Source organism: Notechis scutatus, chromosome 6, assembly GCF_049901735.1.
Source record: "Notechis scutatus isolate UNSWTSFEM ecotype Mainland chromosome 6, rNotScu1.2, whole genome shotgun sequence".
NCBI classification, from domain to species: Eukaryota; Metazoa; Chordata; class Lepidosauria; order Squamata; family Elapidae; genus Notechis; species Notechis scutatus.
Window position 1 is genome coordinate 23,305,097 of NC_142014.1, and position 13,842 is coordinate 23,318,938.

General features: G+C 39.4%; 1 protein-coding gene across 1 annotated transcript in view; it reads left to right on the top strand.

Annotated features, from left to right (window-relative positions):
• The window catches only part of ETV6 (ETS variant transcription factor 6), a 123,445-nt gene that overhangs the window by 12,617 nt on the left and 96,986 nt on the right, over positions 1 to 13,842 (top strand). The gene's annotated exons all lie outside the window — the stretch shown is intronic.

Sequence of the window (13,842 nt, forward strand, 5' to 3'; positions counted from 1 at the left end):
GTGGCTTGGTGGTCATGTGATTGGGTGGACATGGCTTGGTGATCATGTTATTATTGGCTGGATGTGGCCAACTTAATATCACTCACATCGAGGCACGCATCTCCTTGCCTGGCCTCTCGTGACTGTGGGGATGCTGCAACAGTTGTAAGTGTGAAAAATGGTCATGTCACTTTTTTCAGTGCCATTGTAACTTTGAATGGTCACTCCACACAAGCAAAGTACCAGCAAAGGAGGGGGAAAAAACTCCAGAGAAGTTCCTGAGACAGGAAGTCTAGTCCTGCCAAGAATGTAATAAGGGTTAAGGGAGAGGCAGTTTCTGTAAGCAACACCAGAATGTTTCCTTCCTGCCTTCCTTACAGGATTAGGCCAGTAATTTCTTCTAACAACTGGTTCTCCGAACTGCTTAGAATGTTAACAACCGGTTCTAGCCAATAGGTGTGAACTGGTAGAATCCCACCCCTGAGCTAGAAAGCAGGAAATAATGGACAGGAAAGGGCAGGGGCAGGTGGGCGGGGCCAGCTGATCGTTGGACTACCAGTTCGCTCAAACTAGTCTGAACCAGCAGCAGCCCACCACTGCTTGGATCATTGTATTATTTTAGATTCCCATATAGCCATGATGGCGAACCTATGGCATGCATGCCAGAAGTGGCACACAGAGCCACTTCTGCCGGCACACGAGAGGTTGCCTGGAAGAGCCCCACTGCACATGCGAACATCCCGCATGCCTGCCAGCTGATTATCAGGTATCTGGTGTGCATGCACGGGGTGCGGGGGTACACGGGGCGGCACGGGGGGTCTCGTGTGTATGTGCAGAGATGCACGGGGATCATGCACGCATGCACAGATGCATGGCGCGCTGGGGGAGTCACGCATGCGCAGAGGGCTTGGGGAGCCCCTCACGCATTGCCTTCTGGGTGCTGACATGCAAGCGCATGTGCGTGAGTGCAATTTTAGGCACGGGAGCCCAAAATGGTTAACCACCTCTGCCGTGTAATGTCAAATTACAGTTTCTTTTAAACCCAACAGGATTAATTTTTTAGCATTAAATTCCAACTTCCAATGATAATCATGATCCATTTTTTCAACAATAAATAATTAATATTAATACATGTAGTAAACAAGATTTGGGAAACATTTCTTGGTAGATGCATAGCACGTGTCAGAGGCCCCTTCAACCAAGCATAGGAAACTCCTGAGATCAAGGTCATAGCCCCTATTGTGACTTGAATGGTTTCCTGAATCCTTGATCAGTTTCTAGCATGGACAGTCATGGAGGAATGAGACCTTGTGGGCTTCTGGAAGATTACCAGAACTCAATGCTGCTGCTGCAGTCAATAAGTCTGTTTTTGCCATTTTCTAAGTAGGTTGTGGTAGGAAGATCGTCTTCCTTCCAATGACCTGAAATGGTTCCATCAGAGTTTGGCCATTTTTGCTCTATTTCAGCAGCATGTTCTTGGACTGCCCAGGGAAAGTATCTGATGACCTAGGACACAGGGGCAGTCAACCTTTTTATACCTACCGCCCACTTTTGTATTTCCGTTAGTAGTAAAATTTTCTCTAACCGCCCACCGGTTCCACAGTAATGGTGATTTATAAAGTAGGGGACATAACCCCTACCGCCCACCATGAAAGCTGGAACGCCCATGCTAGAAAATGCTAGAAAATATTAGAAAATGCTAGAAAATATTGGACTAGAATCCGCATATGGTTGGAAAAAATGACAAAGAAACATATAGATTTGAAACCAGAGATTTTTTTATTGGGAATCTTACCTGATACATATAATAAAAACTTGAAGTATTTGATTGTAAATGTGTTAACAGCGGCTAGGATTGTATTTGCTAAAAATTGGAAGAGTGAGAAAATACCAGCAGAGGAAGAAATCATTAAAAAAATATTGGAATGTGCTGAAATGAGTAGATTGACATTTGAAATTAGAGAACAAGAAGATAAACAATTTTATGAAGTTTGGGATCTTTTTTATCAATGGTTAGATAATACAATATAATAATAGAATGTTTAGAAATTTAGGAAATAATGAATATACACTTTTTCTTGGTTTTGATAATATTTTTAGAATATTTTATTAAGATAGATTTGGTATGATTTTATGAATTGTTATAAAATAAATTAACTAAATTATAGTTATCTCGCTTAAGTATGAATTAGTAAAATTATAGTCAAATGATTGTTTAATAATGATATTAGGATATATAATTGTTGATTGATAATATGAGTTATTATGTGATATAATTATTATGATGACTATGAATGGATGCACAAAAAGGAGTGGTGAACCAACCGATACACTGTCTGTAAATTTATGAAGGATGATGATGTTTTTATGTTATGTCTTATGTTATGTTTTTTGTGTTTTTGTTTGTTGTTAAAATCAATAAAACTTTTACAAAAAAAAAAAAAGAAAGCTGGAACGCCCACTAGTGGGCGGTAGGGACCAGGTTGACTACCACTGATCTAGGACAAGGGTTGCCATTTAATGTAATTCCATTTCTTCAGAGGGTTGGTAGATACGATTGAACTGGAAATGGTGTTTGGGTTGGAGACAGCCATGAGTGAGCAAAACAGATTTTTCCTCTAATCTTTCACTCTTCCTGCTCTTCGAATGGCAGATTGCTGAAGGAAACGGTGAGATTTCAGTTAGCATATATGGTAGTCCATTATAAATATCTTCAGATGGCCATTCGCTGTGGTTCGATTGCTGTTTAAGTCAACTGGAAATGCAAGATTGATCATGATGTAGGGCTTGAGAACCAACTTTGGTCTGGTGGTGAAGGCACCAGATTAGAAGCCAGGAGAATGTGAGTTCTAGTCCCCCCTTATGCATGAAAGCTGACTGGATGACCTTGGGCCAATGACCTCAGACCACAATGTTCGGCTTGGATGACATGGCAGTTGGTCAGTTCTTGTCACAACATTTGGTTGATGCAAAAAAAGTGGACACTGCAATTGCTAGTAATAGTAAAATGCGGTAAGAGAAGTTTTGTATGAGCAGATTAGAGGCCTAACATCACCTCAACAATGCATAAGCTGACTACTGGCAAATCAAGGGCTGGAACCTAGAACCTGAATCACGTTATAGAGCTGGTTGCGGATTGGTTTGGTTCTGAACATTGGGGTTGATGGACCTCTCAGGATCTAAACCTTTTGACCTGGAACTGAGTTGGTGGTATATCTAAGACATAGTTCCTTTCTCTGCCTATGGTGCCATAATGGCACTTGCCCAGATAAGACCACGACTGGATATGTTCTGTAGAATTTGCTACTTCATGGTGTGGATAGTGTAATTTTCTGGGATTAAGGTCATTTATGGAACCGGATGGATAATAGCACTTATATACCACTTCACAGCGGTGGTGGGATTCAGCGGTGGTAGGATTTACTACCAGTTCTGTGGGCATGGCTTGGTGGGCATGGCAGGGGAAGGATACTGCAAAATCTCCATTCTTTCCCCTCTCCACTAACCTGCCTTCCAGCTCTGTTCTCTTGTGCAGAACAACAAGAGAAAACCCAGCCAATCAGCTGGGACTTGGGAGGCGGAGAATAGATGGGGGCGGAGTCCGTCAGAGGTGGTATTCCGAACTACTCAAAATATCTGCTACTAGTTCTCCAAACTATTCAAAAATTCCACTACTGGTTCTCCAAACTACTCAAAATTTCCGCTATCAGTTCTCCAAACTACTCAAAATTCCAGAACTGATCAGAACCTGCTGAATACCACCTCTGCTTCACAGTGCTAGCCTTATAGTAAACTGTAAGCAGTTTACAGAGTCAGCCTATTATTCCCAATAACCTGGGTTCCTGATTTTACCAACCTTGGAAGGATGGAAGGCTGAGTCAACCTGAGTCAATTGTACCCTATTGTACCCTATGACTATCATTAAGGTACCTTATGATTCTTGATGAATGTGTCTTTTATGTATACTAAGAGTATTTGCACCAACCATGCTTGGCCAATAAAGAATTCTATTTTATTCTTTAAAAAAACTTGTTTGCAAGGAGGGCTGTCTTTCACTGACTAGGAAAAGGTCTGCTCGCTGTGTAAATTGAAATGTATCTCTTAAAAGTAGTCAAATTGCAATTGTTTGTTTAGAAGAAGGCCTCTCTTTACTTGAAAGGAAACTTATCTTTGGGTAAGATAATTACTCACATGCTAGTAGCATCTTGTATCAAGGAATATGTTTCATTATCTCATTTTAAGGCACACGCCTTTGCTGTTTTGGAACCCAACTGGTTGTTTGCTGCTGCCACACAAGGTTGCTTGCCACATGGAGGTGTGTGTTTCAACATAGGTGGTGTATGAAATTGGAAAGCTTGGTTTTACCTGTTTACCTCTGTTGGGTAAGTTTTTATGGTAGCTCCCCGAGGGAGATAAAAGCATGCAAAATGTGAATACAGTAAGGAGGTGACAGCTTGTGTGGCAAGATTATTCACTTCCTCCCTTCCTCTTGTTCATCTTGAATACCTAGATGGGTCATTCTTTAAATGACCCAGCCAATGGCTAATTGGAGATCTTGGCAAACCTGAACTCTGTAATCTGATGGAAACCCTTCCTGGTGTTGCTTAGGATATGTAAAACAAGTTTGGAAACTTGAGTTAGATTTCAGTTCCTTTGGCAGCCTTTTTTGAAGAGTGAAAGGGACGCGGTGGCTCAGCAGCTGAGACGCTGAGCTTTCCGAACAGAAAAGTCGGTGGTTCAAATCCCTGGCGCCACGTAACGGAGTGAGCTCCCATTACTTGTCCCAGCTTCTGCCAATCTAGCAGTTCGAAAGCATGTAAAAATGCAAGTAGAAAAATAAGGACCCCTTTGGTGGGAAGGTAACAGCAATCTGTGCACCTTCGGCATTTAGTCATGCCAGCCACATGACCACAGAGACGTCTTTGGACAGCGCTGGCTCTTCGGCTTTGTAACGGAGATGAGCACCGCCCCCTAGAGCCGGGAACGACTAGCATGTATGTGTGAAGGGAACCTTTACCTTTACCTTTGAAGAGGGAATCTAGTTTAAAATGAATTTTGACTGTAATGTTAATACAGGAGTGCATTGTTAATCTCCTAAAACTTAATAACAAATGTTTTAACACTGAATTAAGGACTATTTCCTGAATAGGATTGGAATATTTTCTTTTTTCCCATTTGGTAGTGGTTTCAAAACTACAGTTTCAGAAAGTGATTTATATTAAAGTAAAATAAATTCTAAAAGTTATATTTGCTTTCCAAAATGTGGTTTTTAAATTAAATATTACTGAGTCCTGATTTCCCACAAAGTATACTGTGCTAGCATTGACTTTTCCAAGGTTACCCCATGCTTTCTACTGGAAAGTATATACAATTCTGTCTGTAGAAGAACAGCTTATTACGTTAAAGAAGTGCCTTTCAGTCCAAAATTTACTTAATTGGACCCAGAATTTAGCTTGGCTTGGAAAGCATTTTTGGATTATAATTCTATATACAGAAGCCAGTACCACATCCAAAATTTCAGTTTGTCTTAACATAATATTCAAGTTATGAAATAATTGTTAAATCAGAGTAGATCTTGAATAGAATTTGCTGAATTTGATCTTATGGTAATATTTATATACTGTCAGAGTTGTAATAACAACCTGTACTTTTCAAAATGACATAATAATATATTCAGTTGGTAAAAAGAATTAATAAAATATTGACAATTTTAACCTTAAAAATATCTGGAATATGTTGCAGAATATGCATAGTCCTTGATTACAATTCATTTAGTAACCGAAGTTACAGTGGCATTGAAAAAAGTGACTTATGACCATTTTTCACACAACCATTACAGCATCCCTGTGGTTATGTGATCAAAATTCAGATGTTTGTCAAGCCATGCTGACTGAGGAATTCTGGGAGTTGAAGTCCACAAGTCTTAAAGCTGCCAACTTTGGAAACCTCTGATCTCTATTGTATTATAGTGTGAAGCCTTTCTAAATGAAGGCAGAGTACTCGATCCATTTCCCATCTTGTGGTGGTCACTTGAGATTTTCAGATTTGGAACCACTGAAAGAAGGTTTGGGAATGACCCCCTTTTGAACTTTTATTGCAAGTTTCCTAGACTTCTAACATTTTACAAGAAATTTCTTTTCTGAATTAGAAGTAAAATGACATTTCCAGAACAAATTTGATCTCGTGGTTAAGGCACCAGGCTGGAGACCAGGAGACCGGGAGCTCAAGTCCTGCCTTAGCTATGAAATCCCACTAGGTAACTTTGGGCTAGTCTGGGTATCAGCAATCTGAGGCTCTGGAGCCACATGCGGCTCTTTGTGCCTCTGCTGTGGCTCCCTGTTGGCTGATCCTACCACTGACTGGTCCCACCCCGACCCTCGCCTCCCAGTCACTCCTTGCCTGGCCTGAGAAGGTAAAACACAAAAAGCAGAAATGAGAGGGAGGGAGGGAGGACAGAGAGAGAGAGAGAGACTCATTTCCCACAGGAAACACTGGGAACCACAAAACCTGGGTAGGCATGGTGGGTCATGTGACTGAACGCCACTCCCACCCAGGTTTTGTGGCTCCCAGTGTTTCTTTTCCCAGTGATTGCCCTCTGCCCTCCCTGGAAGACTTAGCCAGGTCCCGCTGCCAAAGCAGAATCAAGGCCATTATAGAAGACCCCTCACACCCTGGCAATTATCTTTTTGACTTGCTACCGTCTGGATGGCGTTTTAGGTCAATAAAATCGCACACCACTAGTTTCTTTTCCTGGGCCATCCGAACCGCAAATAAACACAAAGTCACTACCTCATTAAGATGGGAAAAGATGTGAAATCTCAATACCCCATTCAGATGTATAATAACATATTACAGTACAATCCATCTCTTGTGTATTATACTCGGCTGAGCGTTACAGTCAGTGTTGGATGTATATTTTGTGTATATTTGTGGATATTGTACTCTCAAATTGCAAATGGAGACGTGGCTACTCCATCTTTCTTCATTTTAAATGCTTTGGTTTTATTGTATTGCGAACAGTTGCTGGGGTGCATCCACAGTTTCGTTGTACTTGTACAATGACAATAAAGTTCTTCTAACTCTAATTCTACTGTGGGAAATGGGTCCAAATGGCTCTTTTGAGTGTTTGAGGTTGCTGACCCCTGGCCTCTCTATCACCCCACCACACAGGTCGGTTGTTGCTGTGGGGGAAATAGGAGGAAGGAGCATTAGATGTATTTGCTACTTCAAATTGTTTGTAAAAATAACAAAAGGCAGTATATAAGTAAAATAAAGTGTAATAAAATAAAATATTCCGGCCTTTACAATGTGGAGAAAATGACCATCTCCATATTCTGTTTAGGTGACTAATTTGGGTGGCACCCCATGCTGAATCAGCAACCCCAGAACTGTGGCTCATGTTAGAGAGGCAGCGGTCAACCTCCCTTTTTCATAATAGTGAATTTTTTTTATTTTTTATTTACAAAAGTCAATATTGTTGAATTGGGGAGCCTCCTTTGTTCGAAAGGCCAGTGTAAGTTTTGGAGTATCCACTCAATAACTATCTCCTAAAAGTGAGTGGGAAGAATAACATTATTTGGAGAATTCCAGTGGAAGGGATAAAATGTGTACTTTTAAAGTTCTGCAAGGTTTAAGGTAGCCAAGGTGCAAACTTCAAGCATTTACATTTCCTCTTTTTAGAAGATTTGTTTCCAGGAAGACTAACTAGGCATTATCAGAACAAACAGGTGCTGGCATGTTGTACAGAAAAGCTGTAGGGTAAGTTTTGCAACTGAGTAAAGGCACCTATTTTACTTTTTACCTTGCCCCAAATATTCCAAACATTTTCCTTGCAGGATGAAATGACTGTCCACACCCTGAACCAGAACCCCAACAATTTTATTTTTTAAATTGTTGTCCTTTATTCTTCCTATGTGTAACACTGTAATCATTTTATCACAAAATAACAATTGCTTTTTAATACAAAAATGTTATTTATTTCTTGTGCCCGTGGGCTAACGTTGAAGAGTAGAGAAAACTTTTGTCTTCCGTTGAACAAAGATTTAATTTGTTCAATTCAGTGAAAAATCTCCAGGATTAAATCTCATTCTTGGGAAAAGGCAGAAACCGTTGAGTAATGATAATTTAGGAAATTGAGGCCAAACAAACAATCTTGGGAAGACAAACGTTTATGCAATGAATCTCCTTGTTGTTGTTTTCCTGCCTTCCTTGTATGAACGTATGGAAGGGTCTTAAAACCATAAGTCATCACTCTGATTTGTATTATATTAATGGATTTTTTTCTTTTTTTTGGTCCACTTTTATTTTGTTCTCTCATGAAATGAACAAAATGTGAAAAGTTTTTGGTGTCCTGGAACCTACAGCCTACACAATTCCATCTGTAGTAAGAATTAAAAGGTCTTTAAAAGTAAATTCAGTTAGCAAGTGTAATTACTTTTGGAAGTAAATTGCCCTTTCACATCAAAATACATATACCAGACCTGATGGTTTAGCTAAACTCCAAGCATTTCATCTTCTTAAAGTTGCAGGTGGAATTCAGATCCATGATGGGTGCCATACAAACAGACATATTCCATTTTCTCAAAAAAATTATGTTTTCTTCTGGAGAAAATATCTAATGATTTGGAAAATTCCAAAGTACTGCTGCTCTGATTTCGGGTCTGGAGTTTGACCAAAGTAACTTCAGATGGCTCACATCACCTAGCAAAATTATTTTTTAAAAAAAAAAATCTAGGTAAGACTAGATAAAAGCTGCATAGCTTATATATACATATGGACACAGGTAGACCAAATCCTGATTCATTTTAGTGAATGAATCTAATTATACAGGTAGTCTTCAACTCAGGACCCAATTAATACCAACATTTCTGTTGTTAAGTGAAGCAATTGTTTAGTAAGCTGCACCTCATTTTATGACCCTTTTTGCCATAGTCGTTAAGTGAATCATTGCAGTTGTTATATCGAGTTATAACTGTAAGCTCTCCCTCTATCATTACCTTTGCCATTTGCTTATGATATATAGCTTCTATTGCTTGAATAAATTTTCTAGCAAAGCCCATCTGTTCCAGCAGTAATAACATGAATCGCCAATTCACATTGTCAAATGCTGCAAGCAGCTACAATTATGCAAGAATGGAAGCTAACCTAATGAATGAATGAAGTAATTCTTTATTAGGGCAAAAAGACAACCACTTAAAATAGCCCACAAACATTAAAAAGTCCACCCAATAAACAAAAAATTCTAAAACAGTTATTAACTTAATGAAACTGTAGGAGGAGAAGCGGCCTTAGTGTAGGAGAGGTAGAAGTCAGGAGTGGTGTGGTTACCCCTTTTCTGACTAATGCATTTTATTAAAAGACGAAAAAACTTTTGCCTTTTAATAAAACTTGTTTGTCGGAAAATGGGCAACCAGACTCTTCCTGATTTTAAACTTAATGAAGTAGGTAATAAGAGTGGGAAATGATTGAGAGAGAGAATGAGAGACCTGGATGATGACTTTGATAATAACTCCTAATTTCTTGCTGTCACATAAGCTGTTCTGCAAAATTTTGCTAGTGTGTAGGTCAGTGTTCCTCAACTTGGCTGCTTGAAGATGTGTGGACTTCAACTCCCAGAATTCCCTAGTCAGCCATTTTGGCTGGGGAATTCTGGGAATTGAAGTTCTCAGATCTTCAAGCATTTGAGACAGATTGGTGTAGTAGAAGATTGTACTAAGCTGTCTGTCTGCAAATAGCAAAAATAATTCATTTAGGGGAGGCAGGAGGATTTGCTAAAATATATTTCTGGGTGTTGGAAGAATTATCCTTCTGGGTTCAGTTCCAAGTGGGGAAAAAGACACTGGAAACATGGAGGCTGTTTGGAAAGATGGTTTAATGGTGGACAGAACCACATGGCTTGGAGCTCCAAAGTGAAAAGGATGATCCACGTGCTTCAAGATGTTGGGTGAAGGAAAAGAAGGGTGGGCCAAGATGCTGAGAGACCCTTAGTTATTTATCCTCTGTTGGGTTCCATCTTAGTGTTTGCTGTTCCTGTGTAAGAAGTGTATCCCATTGTCTGTCAGACTCCCAGGGGCGGGGGTCTTAGCTAACTTTGTAGGCTTTGTCTGGACCACATGGCTTCACTTGAGTGCTGACTGATGCAATCTTCCCAGGCCGTGTGGTGAGATGGGCCTTTGTTATGTAGAATACTCTGGCCTAGATCTTAATGGCCTGCCCATTAACAAGGGTGGGGGTGAGCTTCTGCTTCTGAGGTGAGTTTCTGCTTCTGAGTTTCTACTTCTCTTTTTAGGGGAAATATTCTGCCTTTTTAATATTTCCTAGGATATTTCATTTTTCTAGGAGAGGAGGGGTGGGTGCTAACTTCCTACATGGTGAAATCTCACATTAACAAATCTCCAGTTCAGTGGTCTTAGGACTCAAATACCAAATTCCTGCCAAGACATGCAAGACATGAAATAGACAAGGCTGTTACATCCAAGGGACTCTGGACAGAGCAATTACATTTACAGTAATTTTTATGCCTTTTGAGACAATTTACAAGATTTTCATTGTGAAGTTATTAGACAAATGATGCATGTCGTGATATTTATATCCCCTTATATCATGGTGTGGATGATGGAAATGGCCACTAATGATATAATCTGAGATTTAGCAGATTCAACCCCCAATAATTCTCTTAAAATCAATGTTTAAATTTATAGCAAATTCCTATGATAATAACCATATAATAGAATAGGGCCAACTATTTTGACCTCATAAAAATGAACTGTGCAGAAATAGAAATGCTAATGTGTTTTTCTTTGCTTAGATACTATTGTATCTAACTCTTGTAATTATTGCAGAAAAAGTTTAATTACAATTTCATTTTAGCCAGCTTTTATTAATTTAATAACTGTAATAATGGAACACATCTCATTTAATTAATTGTATTTTGTTAATTTAGTTTCTTTATTGCGAATCGCCCAGCATAATTGAGAACCAGGTGGCATCGAGTTTAATAAATTATTATTTATATGAGAATGTTTGAACAAAATATGAAGACAAAGTATGAAATAGTTTTGTGTGTGAGAGAGAGTGGGGGGCGGAGTGAGAGAGAGAGAGTATTCATTGACTAAATAATAAAATTCTGGGCCAATTTCATTAATTTTTAGTTGTTAGGAATATTAAGACTTTTCTCCTTTTTTCTATGGTGTTTTGTTCATCCAGGCTCCAGCACAATAGCTTGCACTCAGAATAATAAGTCTCTCTGATGGAATTTGGCACTACCATCCTCTTTTTATATTGATGACATAAGTGCTAATTTTCTGAGAAAAATGAGGAAAAAGCATTATGCAGACATCACCCTGCCTCTGAAGCGGACAGGCTTTCATCTTCTCCCAGTAACAATTTGGACCTAGCAGCATTGATTGAACTAAAGATTTTGGCACACTTTCTTTTTTATTGGTTTCGTGAATGCCAGCAATTAAGAGATAAATTGACTTTAAAGAGATTTTTCATTGCTGACGTCTGAAACCTTGACTGTAACTCGGATTTTTGTATCGCTGGATTTGTTGCTGGTTTTACATTAGAATCTGTAATATTGCAAGTAGAACAAATAAATGAATAACCAGTTATCTAAGGTATAAATCTTTTAAAGCTCTCTTTAGCTTCAAATGCCCCATTTCAAGCTCAAAATGGACGCTTTGGATTCAGAAGTGGATGTTCTCTACTTGCCAGAAGTTTTCCAATGTTGCCTTATGCTTTGGGGTCATACATTTGGGAGTCCAGAAATAAGAGTTAACAAGCATTCAGGTGTTTGACATGACTTCAGAACAGCCTGATTGGAAGTGGGGATGTTTTCTGACTTAGGCTACAGGATGCCCTACCTGCTAAGTGGAGAATGGTGAAAACGTCCATTTGGTGTTCAAAGTATGATGTTGATATATGAACTGAAGGCTATTTCATTTCATTCTGCCTTTTATTCTATGAAAAGCTTCCTAAAAGACAGGTGAAACCGATTTTGAATTCTGCACTCAGCAAGTGAAATGAAGCTTTGCATTTCAAAATCCAGAAACGGTTAATGGATATCTTAACAGAACACATGCAGAAAGTGGAAGCTACATTTTGCTTTGAACCCCAAGCCAAAGCATCCTACAAAAGGATTTGGTAGATTTTAATTAGAGATGGTTCAGCAAAAAGAAAGCCAGGAATATTTCGGTTGTTACAGGTTTGGGCTGCAACTAAATCCTTGGAGATTTTGGAGTGATTTTATGAGATGATGTGTGAGAGAGACTGGCGGGAGGAATCAAGCGGGCAATTAGCCTGGAATGCTTATTGAAGACACAAGTGGGCAAAGGTCTGACCCTCCTTCCCCCAATGCTGTTGAACCTTATCTGCTCTGGTCCAAGTACACACCGCCAGTCGGAGAAGATTCCTGTGGTGTAGGCATGTGCAATAAAATAACTAATTGAACTCTTCATGTGTGGATCTGATGGATTGTGCCTGACAGGCAGATTGTACAAAGGTGATCTACATGATGGTTAGAACTGCAGAAACAACAATTGCTACCAACCTGCCGTCCATTGAGGACCTTTATACTGAACGAGTCAAAAAGAGGGCTGTGAAAATATCTACAGACCCCTCACATCCTGCACATGCATCTTTCCCATGCTTTCTTCCCTCCATTCTCCTTTCCTCATCCACCTTCATCAGTGATGTTCCAACGATGCTCCAGCACTATATATTCCATTGGTCTGTTATCGTCAACCTTATCATTGCCTTCCCTTCTCCCTCTATGCCTTTACCCATATCATCATCCAAGAAACCCTCAACCTTTCTTCTCCTGTTGTGGAAATACCCATCTTTTGATCTATAGCTAGAATCAAACCAACAGGACTCAAACACCTGAAATGCTTGTGATGCAAACCACTCACATCCCACTCAATTGTGCATGGAAAGTGACACATGGGGAATTCTCGTCTCACAACAGTTCTTTTAGTTGTCAGTCAAAGTTACAACGGCACTGGAAAAACAGATTTATGACCATTTTTCACACTTATGACCGTTGTAGCATCCCCATGGTCACCTGATCAAAATTCAGACACTTGGCAACTGGTTCATATTTATGACGGTTGCAGGTCCCAAGGTCATGTGATCAACTTTTGCGGCCTTCTCACAAGCAAAGTCAATGGGGAAGCCAGATTCACTTAACGATGGCAAGAAAGGACGTAAAACAGGGCAAAAACCACTTAACAAATGTCTCGCTTAGCAGCATAAATTTTGAGCTCAAGTTGTCATAAATTGCCTTTACAAACAGAGTACAAGGACTACATGTATTTCCCAGTTCATGGCTAGATCAGAATGTTCAGATATTTCCAGTTGTGGAACCTGTTTGGTTTTTTAAAAAGGAAATTTCTGAAAGCCGTGAGAAGAAAAGAAAAATGAAGGTTAGTAAATCGCAAAAGAGAAGTCTAGAATTCTCTTTTACTATTATTCTTAGAAGAACCCAGAATGAAATTAAGTGGACCTGAAGCCTAAACAAACAAAAAAAGAGAATATCTTCAACAATGCAATAAAAAGAAAACTCAGAATGATGGTTTTATTGTCTAATAGCCTCCTGCAAGTTCTAGTTAATTCATTTAACGAGATCTTCTAAAATGAATCCTGTTAATTGAACAAAACCTACAAGAATCCTGTTATTAAGTGCACTGACAATGTTCATAATCTTTGCTTCGGTGATAGAGCTATAACTGATAGCAGTGTTGCCTAAGCAATTATTAGACATTTTTAGTTATTAAAGCAACAGAGACTCCTTTAAGTTTTGCCAAAAGGTTGGTTTGCTTTGAATAAAGCAATGCTGTTGAATGCTCCTACCTGCATTCAGTG